The sequence below is a fragment of the Epargyreus clarus genome, unplaced genomic scaffold, assembly GCF_041222505.1.
Source record: "Epargyreus clarus isolate Ecla_fem2 unplaced genomic scaffold, WU_Ecla_fem_2.2 ptg000008l, whole genome shotgun sequence".
In the NCBI taxonomy this organism is placed as follows: domain Eukaryota; kingdom Metazoa; phylum Arthropoda; class Insecta; order Lepidoptera; family Hesperiidae; genus Epargyreus; species Epargyreus clarus.
Window position 1 is genome coordinate 1,817,494 of NW_027332216.1, and position 23,282 is coordinate 1,840,775.

The following is a 23,282-nucleotide window of genomic DNA, read 5'->3' on the forward strand; positions in this document are numbered from 1 at the left end:
TGAGTAAAAGAAAATTTTCTGATATTAGCGAATCAGAGGGTAGTCGAAAATATTCTTTAGAAGATAACTTATGAGGAGTCTATCTGTTTATTTCGTCTTAGTAATTCCGTTTGTGCTCTACGCACAGTAACATGAATTGAAGGATCTTTCGTAGTTCGACTTCGGCGACACCATCGCCACATTTGTAGATATTGATTTGGAAGGAATGGTCAGGTAGTTTTAGAAATATGAGACGTTTCAACTTAGTTTTAATGGGTAGTAATATGATATGACATCAGGAAGATTTTTTGTTTTATGTTTTTAGGTACACGGGTCTCTATAATTTGTACTATGGTCTACAGAAGGGGTAGCCAACTTTATTTTATTTTAAAACTATTATTTACTAATTGATTAACGGAAAAACGTCAAATTTTCTATAATTTGTATCAATTTTGTAAAATTTGTATCTATCAATTGTCGAGGAAAAAAACGGTCACCGAATTTTCTTTGCTTTGCCAGGAACCTCTGGACTTATCGACGTGATCGTGTGGTCTACTTGGATCGACGGGTAGGATACCTCTCGTGTGTCTAAACTAGAGTGTACAGGGTGTCTAGATCTAGATTGCCTAGTCTAGGCAGCGTATCTATACTGTCTATCGGTAGGCACTTTAGAGAGCTATTCCTTAATTCATAAATGACAATGTATTTATCGGGAAAATTTGCGTTTTGGTATTCAATAAGGTCACCCGGTCAGGTTTGTTGTTTATGATATACCTATTCTGAGACATTAAGTCTGTTTGTAAATTAGGACATATTGCCACTGATGCTTCATCGTATTATAAATGTACTTATGATATCGCAATGAGCAACTTCATAAGCCAGATGGCTGTGGGTTTGATAAATATTTTTACCAAAAATAAAGGTACGAGTATTTTCAGATTGTGTATTTAAGGAGATAGTGCGGAAAAGGTCGATTTTATAGTTTTGAAAAAATACCAATGATATTAAATAGGTACTTATATATATGCAAAAATTAAGGATTTATTTCGAATGCTTTTGTAAAATTGCATTAGATACGTACGAATATTTATTACCATGTGAGGTATTTATGTTTCTTTGGAATTAAAATGAAAATGTTTAAGAACTCTACATTTTCGATGACTTAAAAATTCCTCGACTGACAATCTTTTGTCAAATATACCTGACAATGTACGAGTACCTACAAAGCGTAGCAATAAAACGTTGGATCCCAAAATTCTGGTAAGCTGCTCTGTTTGTATATTTTTATCCGCAAATAATTCTAAATCCCGTTGCGCTGTAAATTACGTCAAGGCGTCGTCTCGCAAAAAAATAGCCGCGAAAATGAACTTTACGCACGATGTCATTACGAAAGTCGCGTAAAATTCCATCATCCGACGCCCGTATCTTTCGGATTCAGAGTTATTAACTCTAAAACAATCATTGGTATCAACCGGGTTGAGTAAACAACCAGTATACGAGTATCGTTGATAACAGCATTTGTTGGGAAAAGTTTCTGGAGAGCGGACGTTTTCGCGGTAATTATTCGTAACAGAATCGTGAATTATGGTGTTGTGGGCAAAAATGCGGCGGCAGGGCAGGAGGCGCGCCTTGCACAGTCTCGCCTCGTGAACGTCGTACAAAAACACAAACTTTACAACAGAACTGAGCCGTTTGTGCTACCGTACGCACGTGTGGGTCGTATTGTGCTAGTGTGTCAGCTGATCGTGGACTGTTTAGTGTTCAAGTGAAGATTTTGAGGTAAGTTTCACTCATTGTGTATTCTGTACCGTTTAACGTTCGTAAAATGTAAATAAACTTTATACCTATCGTCCGTTATTATCGGAACGCCGGTCGCGGCGTGAATGCCGTGCGCTTTTTGCAACTTATTTTATCAAAACACGATTAGCATGTTTACTTTGAATGTTTACAAAAGCGGTCAGAGCGTTACCTACTTTGTCTCTAACGTATCCATTCAATACTTGTTAATAAGTAGGTATCTTGGAAAATGTATGCAATTTGGTCGTATACAGTTTGAATACCAACTACATAACTAAGGTCAATGTGACTAATAGATTAAATATTATTTACTTTGTCAATAAAAAGTAGAATCATAGGGACCTTACCTACTTTATAACAATTTAATTCATTCCGAGTCAATTCCATATTCGTAATATTGTTATTTATTCGCAATGATGAACAAGCCGACGCAGCTATTAATGACTGTTATATAAATACCTACGTTACTCTGAATGAATGTTGTGAGTTAACAGTAACATGGTCTGTAGTAATAATATAAGTAAACGGAAGGTTATGGTTTTTCCAGGCGAAAGTGAACTCGACTAACGGATAATTTTGGATGATTTCAAGTAGGAGCATAGTTGGCGGGTTCGCGTTATTTGCTTATGAATGAAATTAGATTCATTTTATGAATGAAGTTCGCTTTCAGTTTATTAAAATCGTACGTAGGTACTTTGTTGAAGAACACAAAGGATTTCAAATCATCGCACATGTTTGCTTATTCTGACACATTTTGTTGTACATATTTATTTTAATGACGCTATTTTTGCCAAAGTAATAGCATCAGGTTACACGAACAAAAGGCATTCTTGTGTTCTGCGTACGGTGTCAGATGCTTTCTAGCATCGAGAATGTTCTCGGTAAATTACCTGAGAGGCAATAAAGCCTACTTGAACCGGTTTCACAGTACCCTTACTACTTATGTCGCTACTTTTCTATCCTTGTGAAGTAAATCGTTAACAGACACTTGTCAGAATGCAATAATGGTTATACTATTAGCATATTTACTATTGGCATAATGCTATATTAAAATATTTTAACGGCAAATAATTTACCTATATTATATACTAGCTGACCCGGCAAACTTTGTACCGCCTCAAAATCTATTTATAAATTCTCCACGAGTAACATAGGCTATATTTCATTTAAAATATAGCCTATGTTACTCGTGGATAATGTAGCTTTCGAATGGTGAAAGAATTTTTAAAATCGGTCCAGTAGTTTTTGAGCCTATTCATTACAATCAAACAAACAAACAAAGTTTTCCTCTTTATAATATTAGTATAGATTAACCTATTTAGAAAATAGATTAAGTATATGTAAAGTTGCTATATTTTGAATGAGAATCATGCTCAGTGTGGACTGAACGCACTGAACAGGCATGTAATATGTTTAATGTTATTGAAATTACAAAAAAAAGGATTTAATTATACGGGTCATGAGTCAGTAGTATGGTAAGTGATGATAACGTTACTGTCATGGTCGATGATTGCACTGATGCTCTGTTCGTAGGGTTGCCAACCCTACTGTATTTTTATGATTGTACTGTTGTACTGTATTATCTTATTCATAACACGAAAGATACTTCTTGCTATACTTTCGGTAATTCAACCTTCGTTAATTTAAATACATAGGTCGCCGAGAAAAAAGTCAAGTATGTCGCTTTGTCTGTATAAAGTCTTATTCTTATTAAATGAGTCGGCGAAAAATAAATTTATGCAATATAATACCTATGTATTTTGTAACAAATACTATATTTCTTGAAAAAAGTGGCATCCCTATTTGTGCATCTATGCAGTCTTGTCCTTACAAATTCCCCAAATTGCAAACCCCTTAAGACCATAGACCCTCAGGTAGCTGTGCGGCAAACTTAAAGGACCAATATTAGTCAAGTTAGTCATGTTGCCGAGTGACAACAATTGTCTAAATAAATACACAAAATAATACAATAACCAGACCACAATGTAAATGCAAACAATGCGAAATTTAAATAGCAAACATATTTTCTGTTTGTTTGAATTCGCCGTTTCGAATCATATATAATATAGGTATTATAATTATATATTTTATATAATAGGCAATTACACCTGTATTCATAAGTAAGAATTCTTTCTAAACAATAAATTTCTTAAGGGGATAATTTATGATAATAATAAAGTATTATGTAAGTTTAACAGTTTCAAACAAAATTTGAACAATTTCGGTCTTATACCGGTGTAGGTATTTTGTGTTCCAAACTTCCAAGTACCTACTACCTACGTCAACAGGAGCAGCTACATCCCCCAGGGAAGAGCCTGATTGGGGCATCGCGCTCGGAGGACTCCGGTTGTGTTCCATTGGAGATCCCGGAGTTCTCCACCAAGCGCCGAGGACAGCCACCGGGGGGGTTTTAGTGCGGTAAAAATCCCACATAACCCGTCGTCGCTCCCACGTCGTCGGATACCTTTTGAAGGTTTCCCCCTCGCAAACAAAAAAAAAACGGAGCAGCTACATTGTGATCTGTGGGTTTAACATTGGGTAGAATTATTTTTTTGGGTTTGCTCCAAGTGCATATGGGCAGTGATCACATAAACTATGGTCGGCAGCACTACCAAGTTGTAATAAAATATATCTTATATATAAAATTCTCGTGTCACAATGTTAGTTACCGTACTCCTCCGAAACAGCTTTACCGGTTTTCACCAAATTTAATATGCGTATTCATTAGGTCTGAGAATCGGCTACTAATATCTATTTTTCATACCCCTAAGTGATAAGGGTTCACCCTTAACATTTTTTTTATTTATAGGGCAACACGACGTTTTCCGGGTCAGCTTGTTTTTTATAATATTGAAGTAGCAGACGAGCAGTCTATGTGATGGTACGTTGCTACTCCACCCTGTAATCAACTAGATTCCTGTCTGAGGTCGGCTACTGATGCGTTGGTATCTGAGGACTTAGATGAAACGCCTCGAATAGAAATGCCTTCCTTACCACACCTTACAAACAGCGCTTAACACTGCTGTTATTAGGCAGACATAGATGTAGGGGTGGCTTAACACTGCTGTTATTATGCAGACATAGATGTAGGGGTGGCTTAACACTGCTGTTATTATGCAGACATAGATGTAGGGGTGGCTTAACACTGCTGTTATTATGCAGACATAGATGTAGGGGTGGCTTAACACTGCTGTTATTATGCAGACATAGATGTAGGGGTGGCTTAACACTGCTGTTATTATGCAGACATAGATGTAGGGGTGGCTTAACACTGCTGTTATTATGCAGACATAGATGTAGGGGTGGCTTAACACTGCTGTTATTACTATTATGGGCGGTGGGCCTCCGCAGTCGAACAAAAGGGTTTTACCACCTATAACTCTAACCATTTACTGATCTGCCAGACTTAACCGGTGTGGCAATGGAAATTTCTTATCGCGCCGCCTACCTTATCTAATCGCACTTTATTACAATTTTCTCTTTGCTCAATGCATTTTACTCAAAGAAGACAAACAGAGTATTAACGTTTCTTAAACGGAGTAATTTTTTGCGAGACTTATACATATATTTATCAAAGTATAGGAAATTGTTGCGTAATAATTGTGGTTAAAATATTTATTTTTGCACATAAAAAAAATAAAATGAATGAAATACTTAACGCGCATATAGAATACCTGATGGTAAGTGGCTACTGCCCATTGTGACATCTATAATTACTCCCGGATTGGATTTGAGTGGTTGAGGCATTGGCCTGCGTTGCTATCCCTGAAGACTAACTAAGTTGGAAAGTTTTGTATAGAAGTATAGAAATTCTTACTCGAAGAAAGGATATTTTATTCGGAGTGACTACTGATTTCTTCTATAAATATAGGATTCTGTATAAAATTCGGAAAATACACTCAATGGCACGCAGTATGAGGCTTTTTTTTATATAAATGGTAATAAAAAAACGCTTTCTACACTCACAGCCCCATACTAGGATTCCCTGTGTCGTGGGTGCCATGGATACACACATGGATTAATACACAAACACCCAGATCCAGAAACAGACCTCTAAATTCATCATTTTGATATCTGTCTGACCGGGGAACGAACCCGGGACCCTCTGCGCGTCAGACCGGTATGGTGACCGCTCCGCCACGCGGGTCGTCAAAAGAATCATCGTAAAAAAACATTTTTGTTATATTCTTCTTCATTTCACACCCATATCATTGGGGTGTATAAAAAATAAATCGACAAATTTTCGGACTCCGCTACATTGAATTTAGAATGACGTCACCAAACTGATTATGTACTTAATGTCATCCAAACCAAAGGATAATTATGTAATATTTCAATACATTTACCTTTAGTTTACATTTATATTTTTATTTATTATATTTTAGTTTCATATTTAAGATAACTAGTTTAAAATTTGGTTGCGAGTTTGCGGGTTAAACCGCACATAGTTATAACGCACTAATAGTTGAATAAAACATTGTTATATTATGACGTTGTTTATAAATAAAACTTTGTTATTAAAAGTAGGAGTAGTACGTCCTTCATTAGAGTAGGTAGTATGACAACATCCTAATTAGTCAAGAGCTATATGTAAAGTCACTGAATTCAATTAATTAGTCACGTTCTTGAAAGCCAATTTAGTTATATTGTTTCCAATACCTATCGAGTACCTATGTTGGAGTTATTTTACCCTCGAGGATGTATGGTGGACATTGATGTTGAACGTAAGAGAGTATTTGACATTTAGTTGTATTTCTAGGTACGTTTATCCGTCTCCCTTGTTTTAAACTTTTTCAGTGGCCTTAGGGTGCTTATACACCATTGATTTGTGACTAACTAAGTAATGGGGGTTAATTATGAATCAATACCGGATAGATGGGTGGATTTTCTTTGAATGAAATTTCTTTCAAACAAAACCAAGCCCGTCTAATACAAGTGGTACACAGGTTAGTTACCTTCCACATCTGTGGTGGAATAAGAGTTCCTTATGAGCAGTTTGAAACCTACTTTCGTTCACCAATTGACATTTGAGCAGCGTGGTACGTCTCAGACTATCCCCCTTTATGGAAAGGAATAGTGCCCATCAGTGATAAAAGAGTTAGGATCCTACATAGGAAATATCAAAACTCATCACAGAAAACCCTATTAAAATCGTACAAGTGATTTTGGAGGTAAATGCCAACATTGGTTTGTACAAACATCGACTCACCCAAAATGCATATAATAATATAGCATCTCCGTTCCGTCGCGGATAATGACAAAATAATATATAAAAAATATCTTCTTGTTTATTTATTTATTAAAGGGATTACCCACATAAGATACAGTGTTTTCAATAAATCAATTTTAAATAATACAGGATACAACTGTTCTTATTATTATGGGCAATCACATCATGCAATATATTACAAGTTACACATTTTTGAAATATTACATTACATTACATTGTTAAATATATGAACTTCGAAAAACTTGCTTAACAAGTTCTCTCGCTTTGGAAAAAACACACTATCTTATTACAAAAAGAAGGTTTCGTGTAGAATTTCAATGCGAAATAAACGAAAAAGTTTTATTTTACTAAACGTGTTAATCTTTACTTATTTTTTTGGTTTAGTTTATTTTTATAAACGAAAAAAACACTTTTCCGTGTGATTTGCCGCTTTGACTTCCATAATCATATTTAATATGTATAATAAGTTATTAAATTATGTAATAAGTTATATATATTCAATGTCTTTTTTGTCTTTTTTCGTACTTAAATAACAACAATCAAAGCCAAGTTTTGAAAAGCGACACGTGAATAATGGTAAACTTTTTTGGTATTTTTTAGTGGACTCGTAATTATGAAAGAAATTTCTTTATGTAAATGTATGATTTCTTATTAAATAAAAGTTTAATATGAGAGCAATGGTACCTACTGTTCTTGACGTTATCATAAATGTAACACAAAATAAAAAAAAAATAATTTTACCTTAAATGTCTCTACATTTTTAAGTTTATTTGGTCCTCAAACATTAGCTTTAGCTGATCATATTATTATGCGATTTGTACATAACAATCTTGATCTTCAGACACCCGGATCCGACTTCAAATAATAACTTCTGACATTAAACGACAGTTAATTATTTATATACCTTCATACGCCGTGGGTTCCATGGACAAATACGGGTATAAAGACGAATATCAAAACCTAGACTCAGAACAGAACTAAATTCATAATTTAGATGTTTACTTGGCAAGGATCAAACTAGGAACCTCATACTTATCAGATATCTTATATATAAAATTTTCGTGTCACAATGTTAGTTACCGTACTCCTCCGAAACGGCTTTACCTATTTTCACCAAATTTTATACCTATGCATATTCAGTAGGTCTGAGAATCGGCTACTATCTATTTTTCATACCTCTAAGTGATAACGGTTTTCATCCTTAACATTTTTTTATTCATATGGCAACACAACGTTTGCCGCGTCAGCTAGTATCCCCATAAGGACGACACGAGAGAGTAGTTTGGCTTATTTATTTTATACATAACGGTATTTTGTAAACACACATTTTATCTCACTTAGCATTATATTATCTCATGTTTTGCTAAATAAATATTGATATTACTATAATAAGTTATTGATATTCTAACACGTAGAGATACGAGGGCGTGGCTTGAGTGTTGATTGATAATGTTCCTCTGTTATCTGAACTATTGGTAGTGTGAGGGGGAGGGCGGTAGTCAGTAGTCACCCGTATTCATTAGTTAATCGATAGTATATTGACACTGATTTGTACTTGTTGCTACGGGTGTAGATTTAACTCTGAATAAAATATGGCATGTGAATCATGTGATACGAACACAGACCTGTATTTGTTTTAGATATAGCTCTGTGGATACGAACTATAAACTTTCCCGGAAGGATTATCTAAACGTTTTTTTAACTTTCTCCCCTTAGGAGTTGAATAAATAATAAAATCTTTAGCGATATCATTGTTACTGGCGAAATACGAGTAAATAAATGTTATAGTCAAATTTTAAAATTTATGGTATATTTTTAACGACTTATTTGCATCCGTATCCGTTTCAATTCCGAAGACATTATTACTATTATTATGTCATACATTGATAAAGGCCTTTATCATTTTTATTAATTTATTATTTAAAGATTTGGGGGTAAAATGCCTATTACAAATATCTTATCATTGTTTGAAGTAGGTTTTCTATATCGTGCCCTTAATTAAAAGATAAAGCTTTGGTTATTATATAAAAATCCTTTACAACTTTATGCCACAGATGAGTCTAGCGGGCTTAGTAGGTCGGCTCTACATTCGTCTATTAACACATTTGTATGGCTTCATAGAAATGAAGTTAATCGAAACAAAAAAATGTGAGCCGTCACTGGACGCCTGGCAGATGTGAAACATCGACATTATTTTGTAAAAGTAATATGCAGAAAAGAACATATTGTGATAGGAACTAAATATGTCATAATGATAAAATAAAATATTACGATTTTTCCAGATAACGATGACTATTTATTGAATTCGATTGCGCATGGCGACGCGTCGCCACACCGTACACACTACTGCATATAGATATATATACCATCGTATAGCGTGGCGACGCGTCGACGCCACGGCATGCGTCGCCACGCCAGAAATCGGTTTTACGTGCGGCTATAGATGTTTCACATCAATAATAATGAAGAGCATATGGTACAAAATTTAGGATACCCATTCAGTAATGGTTTAGATCAGCGGTCGGCAACCTTTGAGCAGGCAAGGGCCACTCAGTGGCAAAATAAACTAAAGGCGGGCCTGAACCCTAACCGCAACCCCAGAAGCCGAATATACCTGTATAATTCATCAAATACCATTGAAAAAATTAAAATGCTCTTCAAATTATTAAAACATACAGAATTTAATTAGTACACTTAATGTAATTCATTACGTTTATAGCTAAAAAATATGGAGTTTAAATGGAAATTAAAATTACAAAATTACTACTACTCGGTCATTTATTGTTCATTCGCGAGCCGAGCGAAGCGCGTTACACACTATTGACTATATAGGATTGTTTGCGGTTCGTTCATGCATTTATTTTGATATTATTAGACTTATTTACAAAACATTCACGGGCCGCAAGTAAGACGTACGCGGGCCGCATGTGGCCCGTGGGTCGCGCGTTGCCGACCGCCGGTTTAGATGGTTGTGATGGTGGTATAGTCCGCGTAAAACTACTAGTCCGCTCTGACTATAGAAACAGATCGCGTCGCCATAGCAAATTCTATGACTACACCTACTCGTAACAACTTCAGAGCGGACTAGCAGTTTGGCGCGGACTATATAGGTTCCAGGTCAGTACATTTAAAAGTTACTTTAATATTATGTTTTAGAGTCTAACGTCCATTTTTAATAATTAATCAGTTACAACGGATAAAGCCTTCATATTTGCGGCGAACGGTTTCGCTAAAGTACAGGAATATTTCACGGTGGGTCCAATTCCCTTTAAAGTCCGGTATATTTTTAGTGATGACGTCAACGCGCCGTCCAGAGGTGATTTTACAGTATATTAGGAAACAGCTGGTGTTAGTTATTTATAGCGAAAGCCGGGTGTTAGTGCGTTGTATGGTACGATTCGAATTAACACAATTTTACCAACAGTGTGACCTATTTAAAGATTAATCAAAAAATACAATTTTAGGACATTAGTGTCACGCATATGTATATGATTTTTAAACATTTATGTACCTAATTTAAAATATCAGTTGTTGTTGAAAACTTTATAAGGAAACCTATAATATAGGTTGGGTACATAGCCATAACATAAGGGTACTAACATTATATTACTTTTACTTGAGAATGCTATTACTAAGTAGGTATATATGTGAAGATTTGAATGGGTGGATGTTTGTTACTCTTTCAAGTAAAATCTACTGTTTGCATTTGAATGCAATTCGGCAAACAGATTGTTCATGACGTGGATTAAAAGATTGGTAACTCTTTATTGGAGGCTCATGCGGGCGGAGCCGCAGAGAAAAGTTGGTGTGCAGTCAGGGGGATTTTAGCATGAACCCATCTAATTCGAGGAGGATATTCGTCCCCAGCAGTGACACCCTAATAAATTATTAAATATTAAAGGACCGCAGGACGATGTTAGATATTCTGTCTATGATGTCGGCGTTTAATTTTATGGACGCATAAGTATTATTTGCATCACGATTTTACATTTTTACATGACTGGACTTTGTGTCACAAAATTTATTTAGATACCCTTTTTACGTATTAATTATTAATAGGTACTTTAACAGTTGGTACATCTATATCTACCTGCGCATCTGTCTGGTGTCAAGGTATTTACATATGAATTATGTTGCTTTCTGCCCGTGTACATGAATAGGCTACATTTAGAATACAATATGTAAATGTAACAAGCATAAAATAAATCGATGAACTTAGTTGTAAGTGTTGTAACAGGTTAAAACTTCACGAAAATTCATAGGGGATTTTCCTGTTTCATATGTTAAATAACCGATTCTGATAAGTCGCAATTTTGGATTTCTGATTTGATTTTTTATTTTTATAATATTCTTGCATATTCATGACATACCAATCAATTAATGGCATGTATGAAAATATATTTTACACAAGGTAACATGAATTTCTTCATGTTAGATGACCATGGACCCATTGTCTCCACTGCAAGCGCCGCAAACAAATAATTATCCAATATATTACTATATTTGCGGCGCTTTAGTATCTGGGCATGGTCGGCTGCAGCCCCAGCGCTCACAGAGGTATTTTTTATAAATAATGTAATGTAAATATATTTAAAGTTTGTTGCAATAAAGTGAATTGGATCGTATAAATTAAATCCTTAATCTTAAAAAATCAATGAAAATGAAATAAACGAAATAATTTTTATCAGTCACAGCCGCATTTAAACTGGTATAGGTACCACTTTGAATAACAAAGTTACAGACAGAAATACCCATATGATACTACCAATAAACCATATGACACTATCGATATTTTAGCAAAACATGTATTCATTTCTCCCATTGACGTCATCGGATCGGAAGGCTAGTTCATAATATTTTAGAAACACCATCCATCATCCGATGCATTGTCACGTTGACGACGCGTGTGGTTCGGAGAACTAGCGGTACAGGCTTTGTTTGTGGACGAAAATATACCTACATAAAAATGACATGTGCTACCAAACTTATGTCGCCTCATATGGTTACTATTTCGAGAACAATAGTAAGCAGAAAGTTGTGGTAAAACGAGACAATTCTGTTTACAAAAATATATTATTTTATTTATTTTGTTACGTGCAATGAAAAGAATCACAGGATTTAAGTTCTAGACTATAATCAAGTGCTCCATTTAATTCTGAAAATATTGGTAAGAGCTCGTCTTGGACTTAACACCTTCTTCTAAATTTTAACAATTGAATAATAATTCTTAAGTAATTTTAAAAACACCTCCATAAAGTTCCTCTTAAGTTTATCGTGGTACAAACGGGACACCCTGTATAATACCTAATATAAATCATTTGTTACGAGTACGTTTTACGTACTCGCTAATCTGTAAAACCGCTCTTTGAAGATAGGATAATTTTATTGTCTGCTTTAACGAGACCTTTTTTTGGAAGGACTAATTTTGCCTAGGTCTACTATTATTAATTTTCATTATAATTTAACTTGCTATGATGATGAAGATGTCTATACGAGTATTTAGAATAAGTTGATCTTTGACAGTTTACCTATACAATTACAATATCTATATAGGGGTGTCATAAAAAGTAATTCTATTCTATTTAATTAATTTTCGATTCTATTACGGTACTCATGTTAGGCCGTATAGGTGTAATTTCGTTAATTGTCGTATCGTATCTAGCGTTAACTAAATGAAGTACTAATCGAAATTGGATGTCGATACGCATAAAGTGGAGTTTAATGGATATCAAATGGTTCATACTTTAATTAACAAAAGCATTTGACCCTAAAGCTGTTGCCATGGAATGTATATGTGACAATACATTTCCATATTGTGTGTCTTACAAATATGTTATTTCATCTGAAGGTTAGAAGAAATCAGAAAAATGACAAATACATGCCTTAGACCATAAAAAGTTAATCTGGTAAGTGTTTTTTTTAAATATCGAAGTAGCAAATGAGCATGCAGTTCACTTGTTGGTAAGTTTTTGAAGGTGGTAGAACCCTCTGTGGTTCGACTCCGGCGAGACCACCGCCACATCTATTTCTACCTAATAACAGCAGTGATAGGCGCTGCTGTGTTCCGTTTTGAAGGGTGTGGTAAGGGAGACATACTTTTCCGAGGCGTATTAAGCTGGACTTAATCCTCAGGGGTAGCGGCGCATCTGTGGCCGACCTCAGGTAGGAATATCTAATCATATCTGGGGTTGATTAAAGATGTCCATGGGCGGCAGTAGCCACTTACCATCATGTGGACTGCATGCTCGTCTGCTACTCCTATATAATAAAAAAAAATGGCTACTGCCGCACATGGACGTATGTAACTAACCGCGCAAATATTACACTCCTACTTAAGATCGGCCCTAAGTATGTTACTACTTACTATCCCTGTAAATAAGAATGTTTTCCTTATCACACCCTTTAAACGAGAACAGGTGTACTTACTTACTTTCGTCACTACACTGTTGTTATAAGGCAGAAATAGGTGCTGCGGTGGTACCGCCGGATTCAAACCACGACGGGTCCCTCTTCAAACAAAGAAAAATTATAAGAATAACAACCATATCTACTAATAGTGAACCTCTTTAGAAGTTGAGAGAAACTATAACTTTTATTGGGATATAAATATTTTATAACAGTAGCTACGTCAACCGAGCAGTGCACGATGTAGAGTTCTTATCTATGAAGCCGTATAACACACTTCAGAGTCACGAATAGCTATACCTATGTAAAAGTTAGTTCATTATGTAAAGTTGTATAATAATATTCGTTTCTATTAGCTACATAGGTCAGTATTACTCAGTATCAATGGTGCCTAACCGATGACACTCGTTGAAAATGATCTTAAATATAGATGTAACAATTAGTTAGAGACAATTATTCGCTGACTCTACGAAATAATGTAGAGTTTACTTCAGACTCGTAATTTGTTGTGTCTATAGTGTTATATCTATCTTATTTATTTGTAGAAATCCTTTACCTTAAACTAACAAAGAAACAACTTAATGACTTCAACTATTCGTATATACCTAAGTATTACTAATTTCTTCTTATTATGCGATCTATTTGGACATAATGTATGTATTTATGCTTCTGGAAATATGTCATCTATTCTAATGTCGCTTACGTTTATTAAAATGTCGCTTGCACATGAAATTGCAATCATACATGCGAGCGATTTATATTGCAAATTAATTCAGGCGCTGTCTACATTTTCTACATTCTAAGGCAAGGTTTGCCAGACTATAGCCGTAAACTGGTCGACCTCAGCAGGTAAACGACCGGCGTGAACTGGTCTCCGGTGGTGCGAATGGGAAATGATGCTTGACTTTATCTCCTAACGTAATTTATAGGGAGTTTATGGGATTAAGTAGTATTGAAGGTAAAACCGTATTACAAACAAAACATTACTGTCCCACTGCTGGGCTCGGGTCTCCTCTCAGAACTGAAATAGGCCATAGTCCACCGCACTGGCCAAGTGCGTATTGGTACCTATGAAATCGTTTTTTTAAGATTTCTTGGGTATGTAGGTTTCCTCAGAATGGTTTTCCTTCGCCGTTTAAGCAAGTTATAATTTAATACGCATAACGTTGCACTTGTAAAAATCAGAGGTGCGTGCCTGGGATTCGAACCTTGGAACCCTCGATAGATAGGCCAAATTTCTTCCACTAGGGTATTATTTGAACTTTCTAAATATTGGCAACATCGTCAACATTTTGGTACTTATATCATTTTCATGTATAGTATGGCGAATTTAGTCAATAATTTTTATAGTAGGTACGATTTTCCCGCAACTCCGATATTACCCAAACAAACTTCAATGAACCAATTAAATTGATGTGGCATCCGAAGCACATTAAAACCAACCAACGCCCGATCGCTTCTTATTTTGCTTAATTTTCTGGGTCAGTTACGTAGATCGCAATTTGCGCTTCTCTTACTGTAGTCTTGCCCTCTTGACAGAGTGGTCGTGGCATAACAATGACATTTCATCACAGCTGTCTATCACCATATCACAGCTATATAAGCGCTTTAGTTGGTATTAAAGGATAATGAAATAGGACACTCGATAGTAAAAGAATTGAGGTAGAGCAAGATCCTCAGGACTAATTTGCAACGTTGAACTTATCTCTGCCTAACAGCCTTCAAACCATTAGACAGAGATAAGTTCCTCAAAACCGGTGACGCTATTCCGCCGCCGCCGCCACAGTCGAACCTTTAAGACATGTATTATTGTACAACCTGTATTTTACAATGACCTTTCATAAAACGGAAAATATAGCAACCGGGAGTGATAAATGCACTTGTGGTAACGATGTCACGATTTAATTAACAATTTATCCGTATTACATTGTTATTATTAATCCTAAGTGATATAAAAGCGAATGTGAGTTGTTTGTTACACTTTCACGCCTTAACTACATAGCCGATTGTCATGAAATTTTGTATAGACGTTGTTAGGGGTTCAGCAAAGGACATAAGATACCTTTTATCCCGAAAAAATCCCGTTCCCGGGGGATAGATAAGAACAAACTTATCTTTTATCCTCATGAACTTAAGGACAATGTTATCAAAATATGTTATTGTCATCGACCTCTGACAGCGAGCGAAGCCGCAAACCTAGTTTTTATAAAGGTTAGTTTCCATAGCAACAGGAACTAAATCTAGCATGGAAGGTTCTGGAAAGCGGCACAATTCTATCTAATTGAGGCGCATGCATCCAATTGAGTGCGGTGCGTGTCTACTTACACGCAAATATATTGCTGGGTTTGTTATTGGACAATTGAAGATTCCACTTGTACCTTGGAATCAGGGATTGTCAACCTTTTTGTTTCCATATTTAGGTTGCCGTAAACATTTTTCGTCTAAGTCTGTTCAAATGTTTATCCATTTACCCTACCTTTAAAAGGCTGTCTTTTGTATGTTTGTCTTTTGAACTGTATCTAAGTACTACTAGGTGGAATCTATGTAGCCCATTATAAGTTTGAGAGAATTTTGATCTGTGATAGGCAAAACATGAATAGATTAATTACCATTCTCTTACATAACAAGGTTATAGGTGATAGGCATGTAGAAACGTAGGGTTTATTGGAATTTGAGGAACATTAATATAAAAAGCTAAAAGAACCGATGAAAATTTTATGACAACGTCTGAAGGAAGCAATGACATACAAAAAAAAATGTACATAAGAACGTATTAAAAGAAATATACATTAAAACCTTCTGCGATAACGCCGATAACATAAATAATAAAATAAATAAGCAAATAGTGCGTCGCTTACAAAGGCAATAATAAATAATTATTAATAAGACTGGCGCAAGACAATAATTTAATTCTGAGAACCAACATTTTGAAAAATATTTTATTTAGTCTTAATTTTATATAAGTAAAGCTCTTGATTAGTTTTCAAACGCCAGGACATAGGTATTATGTTCTTTATTGGCGCATTTCCAACAGCCGCCTTATCGTGAACTGCTTTTGAAATAACGACGTTGATCGATTAAACTTACATATTATATAAAATAGAAACCTTGTAATAATAACATTTTACGTGTTTACCACGAGATTACCGGCATCTGACAAAAATAATATTTTGTTAAAAAATATAAAAAATGTTACGAATCTCTGCATAAGATCGAATTGATAGTTCTATTTATAGAAATGCAATATTGAGACGACCATGATAACTCCAATACAGCCTTGCATGCTCGTAAGGCTATGTGTTATTGAAGTACATCCATTTAGTTACCGGGAAATAATTAATCTTTAAATAGATTTCATTTAGCAAGTACTTGTTGCGGTTTTAAAAACCCATACAATTTAAAATTACATTAAGTATGTAAGATAAGTATTATTTTGTGTAATTAAATATTATGATTTATTTATCGATAATTATATTGAAAGCTTTAGTTATTATTATTTACTTTATATTAGGGTCTTTATTTTGAAAATATACACCTACTTTAATTTTTTTTTACACACGCAGCCCAAACTTCTGACCGGATTATAACATTTGAAATGTCGTTGGACGCATCTAAATTGTGAAATGACATAGGCTCTATTTTTTTAGCAGTCGGGTTTTTTGTTTTCGTAATAATTATTGGCTTGGATGGTATTTGTCGTTCGACAACAGTGGCACTCCTACGACCATGAAAGTTAGGTGAGGCATTTCAACTAAGTTCTCTTGTTTGCAATTGCAATTCATTTTGTGAGTGTTGAAACTCCTCTTAAATTTTTAATTGGTCAGCTGTAAAGCTTCTTATATATTTTTGTTACTGACGCAAACATAGCCAAAAGTGTAGCAACGATAAAGGGACGATAAACACAGCAGGTCAGCGTTGTCATATTTAATAACGCCATCACAACATGGACATCATAAAAGATAACATTATCCCTCCATCAACATGAACGCAATAAAAAGATAAACGAAGTACACTATTACGTAAATTAAACGTGACGTCAGCAAGTTATTCGTTGTTATTCTCACTCGAAATTGCAAATGAAAGCGATGAAGACGACAACGTCATGTTATGGGTAATTCATAGTGTTCAATAATGTATCATGTCATTGGTAACTGATTATTGTGGAAATGAACAAGGATTGGCTACTTATACCTCTGCAGTTGGATTTTTCAGATTAAGTACAGTCAGTAAAGTGACGAAGAAGAAAGTTCCAGAAGAACACTTCTGTACCAGAAGAACACTCATTAACAGATGACGGGTAGACAAAAGGGAAACAAGTAGGCTCTCAAATTAGTTGGATCTATTTGAAAAAGACACCGGGAAATAAATTTGATCTAAAGAAACATCTGGCTTGAAATAAATAGATGGCAAGAACCTTAAACAATTTAGAGAATCTTATGTCAGTGAGCAGAAAATCAAAACTATCATAAGCTTATGGATTGATAAAAGGCATAGGTAATCGGTAATCCACTAAGCTCGTTTAGTCTGGATTTGTAAGCTAAACACACCTTTTCAAACATTACAGAGAACTCAAAAGCATTTAGATTTTCTCACGATGTTTCATTTACCGTTCATTTAATGAAGGTTATAAATAATTTATAATACTTCGAAAATCACGGCTTGGGAATAGGATGCCAAGATTCTTATACTGCAGTATTGATCCTCTCTTCACTGTAACATCTGGGCAGCTATTATTGGCAGATGAGATATAAGGTATGAAGTCATTGACATGGTCATTCAACATCCCCTTTGCATATTAAATATCTCATTAATATTTTATCGTTTGTTTGTTTATTCATTATTTTATTAAGGTTTAGTACTCTAGCTCATTCAGAACCTTCTCTTTTGCGATCATAAGTAGGTTTGAAGTTTTGATTAATTTTCTTTCATATCTATCCAATAATGATAATGGAAATTACATTTTTATCAGGCTGGTTATCTTTGTTGGCTCCAGCCTTATGACTAATCCATTAACTCTCTACTTAATGTAAGTTTGTTTTATACTTACATCATGCTAAGTGCATTACATTTTGTTTCGATCTTATATTAATATTTTAGATTACCCACCGTTTTCAAATAGATTACCCTGGCCAGGTAACGTTTTTCAATACTAAAAAGAATCAGGTAAATTGGACCAATTCTTTGTGAATTATAAGCGTAAAAACAAACAGACAAATAGAAAAACGTATTTTAGTATTAGTAATATTATTCCACTATCATTCTCAAAACTGTTTAAAATTCTTGATCTTGAACTTCGTCCAGCACTTTTGATACGTTTCAAAAAGACAACCGTGGGACGGTCTGGAAATATAAATCTGGTGGGCATATTGTTTTGCGTGTCGAGTTATTTGAGCTATTTCCACGTTCCGCCAGACGGACTGCGACTGGAGTCTGCCAAGTGACGTCAGACAGCGTCTCAACTTTCGTACGTCCGTATTGCTACTATTGCTTGCTCATGTGTAACTTGTAATCTCGCAATCACAGATGTGGTGAACTTTTTGATGTTCTCCTGCGTTGGCGTCACTGACCAACTAACTAACTGACTGATCTATTTCTGCCTAAGTAGTGTAGCGCTGCTGTTTTTGGTTTGAAAGGAGTGGTAAGGGTTCCACTTTCATGAGGTATTCTTATTTGTTCTCTATGGCTAAAAGTGCATTTATAATTGATTTTCAATACTTTTGAAATGGTTTGTAGAAGTCCGTGAGTGGTTTGGGACAGCACGCTCGTTTATTTCTTTAATTTCATAAATAAAAGATTTTTTGTGCGAAGTTGCGTTTAACCAGCAGACAATTGCTGAAATATTCGGTGTATAGGTGTTTCGAAAATTGTTTTCTAAACTATAAATAAACCGAATCAATCAAATCACTGCAGAAACACACACACGATTTTAAATCCGACATTTATTTTACCATTAAAACTTGTATATGTGACGAGCTTTTGCAACAAACGCATTCATGTTTCAGTCCGCCGTCTATTCGTTAACGTCAGACTTGCCGTCATATCCATTGTTTTTGCATACTCTCGAGTTATTCTCACATTTCCGTTAAAATAGTCCAAAGCGCCAAGTCTCTCCAGCTTGCCAAGTGACGTCAAACGCACTCACCTCGAATTGGCCCTCACAATTTTGCAAATGATCACGTTTAGTGTTATTGCTTTTCGTGTAATTTAATACAAGTGAATTTGGGTTAAGGGAATTGGTACTTTCGTACGTAAATAGGACGTCGATGTGAATAGGGCAGGAGCTATTTAGTTTGTTTTGAAAGTTCCTCAAGTAATGCTGTGGTTGTCATTTCTTTTCGTATTGGAACATCAAGGAAAAGGGAATTAGTAAAAACGGTATTAGCACCAGAGTAACCTTAAATGGCCATTATTTTAAAACTTGAAATCCACGCTTCCTTTCACCCAATTCTTAATGACTTTGTAGTCTTATCACTAATGTACGGAATATTCATTGAAGTCGTAGAGTAGCTCTAAAATATATGAAACCAACACCAAATCACAAAACAATTTACTATAATTGCCAAATTTACTCTCACTGCCAAAGGGAATACGTTTATATGCCTTTTAATAAATGTCCTGTATAAAATTCTCCTGAGTTTAGCATACTTATTCGAAAATTGTAATATAACCAAATGTACTTTTAAAATCAATAGGAGCCAAAATTGCGATCCTACGAGTATTTTACCACGATGACGATTATTTCCTTGGTTTAAGTGAGCAAATTTATGCAAACTAGTTTCGTATGCATCAATCGCTCATGTTATTCGCTGTGCTCAGAATGCCAACGCTCTGAGCTTTGTCTTGCAGTATAATGAACGGAATTCCTTCGCTAAATGGTACCAGTATTGTCAGGTAAAAAATACTTCGCACGTTCTTTGTTTTTAAATTGAGTTTGGGAGCAGTCGCTGCTAACTTCAGCAGCAGTTCTTGAAAAGAGCGAAACCAATCTACGGTTTTTTTTCTTGCTAGCTAATATCCTTATAGACTTAAACAGTATAACTATAAAACAGCAAAAAACTATAGGCAACAATGTAGGTATATGAAAAAAGAAATATTTTGATCTTTTAAAACTAACTACACTTTATTTACTTTATTTGACTTTTAATTTATTGTCAAAATAGTCGACAACTTGCCCAGGTAGCGTCAACCATATCCAAGATTAGCTTGTATGACAGATAAAACATGATGTTGTACTTACAGATTTTTATCTATTGGCACATGTATCACAACTTTACATTTAACATTAGTGTTGGACAAAAATAGATACAAGTAGTATATCATCGATAGTGTCCAAAATGGTATCGATTGGTTATCGATATACCGATACCATCTATTTAGCGTCGAATTTTTTGATTGGCATATCGTACGTGATACGTAAGGTCGAGCAAACAGCTGTCAGTAATTCGATTTGTGATGACTTCTGGTAAAATTAAATGAGCATTTGAATATTTCCGAGAGGCAACGTCCTTCCTGATTATTATCATTAGGTAATCAGTTAACCAGAATCGGTTGGCTGCTAACCAGTAATCGGATTAAACTGAGCAGACACCTACACCTAATTCTGTTATACAAGTCAGTTCTGTTTTGAACGCTTGAAGAATGTAGTAGGAAAATGTCATATTTATAAAGGGAATTTATCCTCAAGGGCATCTGCGATCAATTTCAGCTAAGACAGGTTACATTTTTATTTACGGGATTTTTTGGCAGTTGTGAGTGTTGTGACCACTTACCCGGATAAGGGTAAGTTTGATAGTTTTATAAAAAATGCAGTCATAAATTTTGTTATGGGCTCAGCGCCAAGGCAACGAGGTAAACAGCCAAGCAGTAAACTTCACTTCAAACTCTTAGGTTCCGTATTGACCGGTAGTTTTATGGCAATCTGTGTTTACTTGAGAGAGGTTAAAGTTTTATAGCGCATTCATCTTTTACGACATGTCCGTTTTTATGCTGAAGCGATGCAAACTGAAAAAAAATTGGTGATGTAAACAAGGCGTACTTTTGGAGTTACGCTGGTAGTATTTTTATAGAAAAATCGTAAACGTATTTGACGAATGTTTGCAAAGATCGTTTCAATGCTTCGACATTTGGATCTCTTCTGGTGATCTGTGTCGGCGTGTTCGAAGAGTCATATCCATTCATTTAATGTTTCACCATTAGTTATAAGCCTATAAATTTATATAATTTGGCACTACTCAGTCCTGACTCTATTCTCTTAGTCCACTGATTACTTGGTATTTTTATAAAGCTGATTACTTGATTGGACTCATTTGCTTGGCGTGAGCGCCAACTCAGTGTTCATTCTGATTATAATCATATTTATTATTTTTGTCTTGGAAGATTAGACAGACCTATTTCTACCGCCAAATAAAATGTAAAAACATACTTTCCAGAAGAAACATTCCAGTATAGTTCCAAGGTGGCGTACCGCTAGAATTGGAATAACTCATTAATCAACGTTATGAGTTTGACCTAGTAAGATACTCTCAATATATCGATAAAACAAGCGACACCCAATTTTTGTTCCAAATTAAAGAAACCACGTGTAGTCTAGACGGCGTGGGAGGGCACAAGCGCCTTGCTGATGACAAATTGGATAAGAAAACCATATGACAGCAAACAGCTAGCTTTTAGTTATTAACACGTAACTAGTCATGTGCTTCTAAAATATGTGTAATGTACTCAATTTTATGAGTTGTAATCTATTTTTAGTTTTTGTTATAGATGTACTAAACGTGCATGGAGTTTACTCTCTGCAGTTGTACACCCTTTAACGAGGTTGTCGGATTCGTCCAAAAATTTCTTTGAAATTAATCTAACGAAACGTGCTCTATTTCCCTCTGAAAGTTTTCCTTTACACGTTCCCTTCATATTCGATGAAAATTTCATCGAAATATTTGAAATTATTATGTTCGATGCGGATAACACCTATGGAGCATAGTATTGCGGTAAAATCGCAATACCGATAAGTGCATCGTTGTAGTAGATGATCCAAAGAAGTTATTTAAAAATAGGCTACGATCTACTACGTACCATATTTTACCCATGTTTGCAAAATGATGTGTCTACAAATATGCGAATTAGCAATAAAGTGGACTTTGGCCAACCCTTTCTATATATTTATTATGAAATACCTAAATACCTAACAGTTGGAGTAACAGTGGATGATAAGAAAAGTATAAATAAGTGAAGTGGAATAATTATAATCGGCTCTTTTATAATTTCGAGATAATATATTAATTATTACCCTTAATCCCAACCAAAAAAATATCTTTTAAGCCTTCTTATTCATTAATGCGTATAATACAGATACGAGTAAGTACCGATGCATAATGCAGTTATAAATATAGATTTGTCTTGCTCCCCCTTATTATTAAAAATATGATTGAAGGAGACAACAAAATATTTAATTCCAAAGACTCAACTATGGAACATATATCAATGAACATTAAGTGATAATAATACGTGATACTTTAAACAAATCCATCTTATGGGCTGTAATAAACCTTAACCAATTTGGCGAACCGAAGTCCGAAATGTGAAATGTGAAAAAATACGTAGGTACGTGGTAGTTATTAGGTAGGTACTAATTAGCGTTTGTCCCTGTAGTCCCGGAGTTCTCCACCAAGCGCCTAGGACGGCCACCGGGGGGGTTTTAGTGCGATAAAAATCCCACATAACCCGGCGACGCTCCCACGTCGTCGGGTACCTTTTGAAGGTTTCCCCCTCGTAAACAAAAAAAAAAGGTACTAATTAGCGTTACTTTAAAATCGTAAGTATAATTACTTAAAAGCCACTTATTTATAATCAATCTATCCATGTTCACGTACCAAAG

General features: G+C 35.1%; 1 protein-coding gene across 1 annotated transcript in view; it reads left to right on the top strand.

The window, feature by feature from the left end:
- The first annotated feature begins 1,478 nt into the window (after positions 1-1,478).
- The window catches only part of LOC140744094 (monocarboxylate transporter 9), a 43,891-nt gene continuing 22,087 nt past the window's right edge, over positions 1,479-23,282 (top strand). Inside the window, exon 1 of the mRNA XM_073075557.1 lies at positions 1,479-1,758. The gene's annotated coding sequence lies outside the window, so the exon portion shown is untranslated. The remainder of the gene's footprint in view (positions 1,759-23,282) is intronic.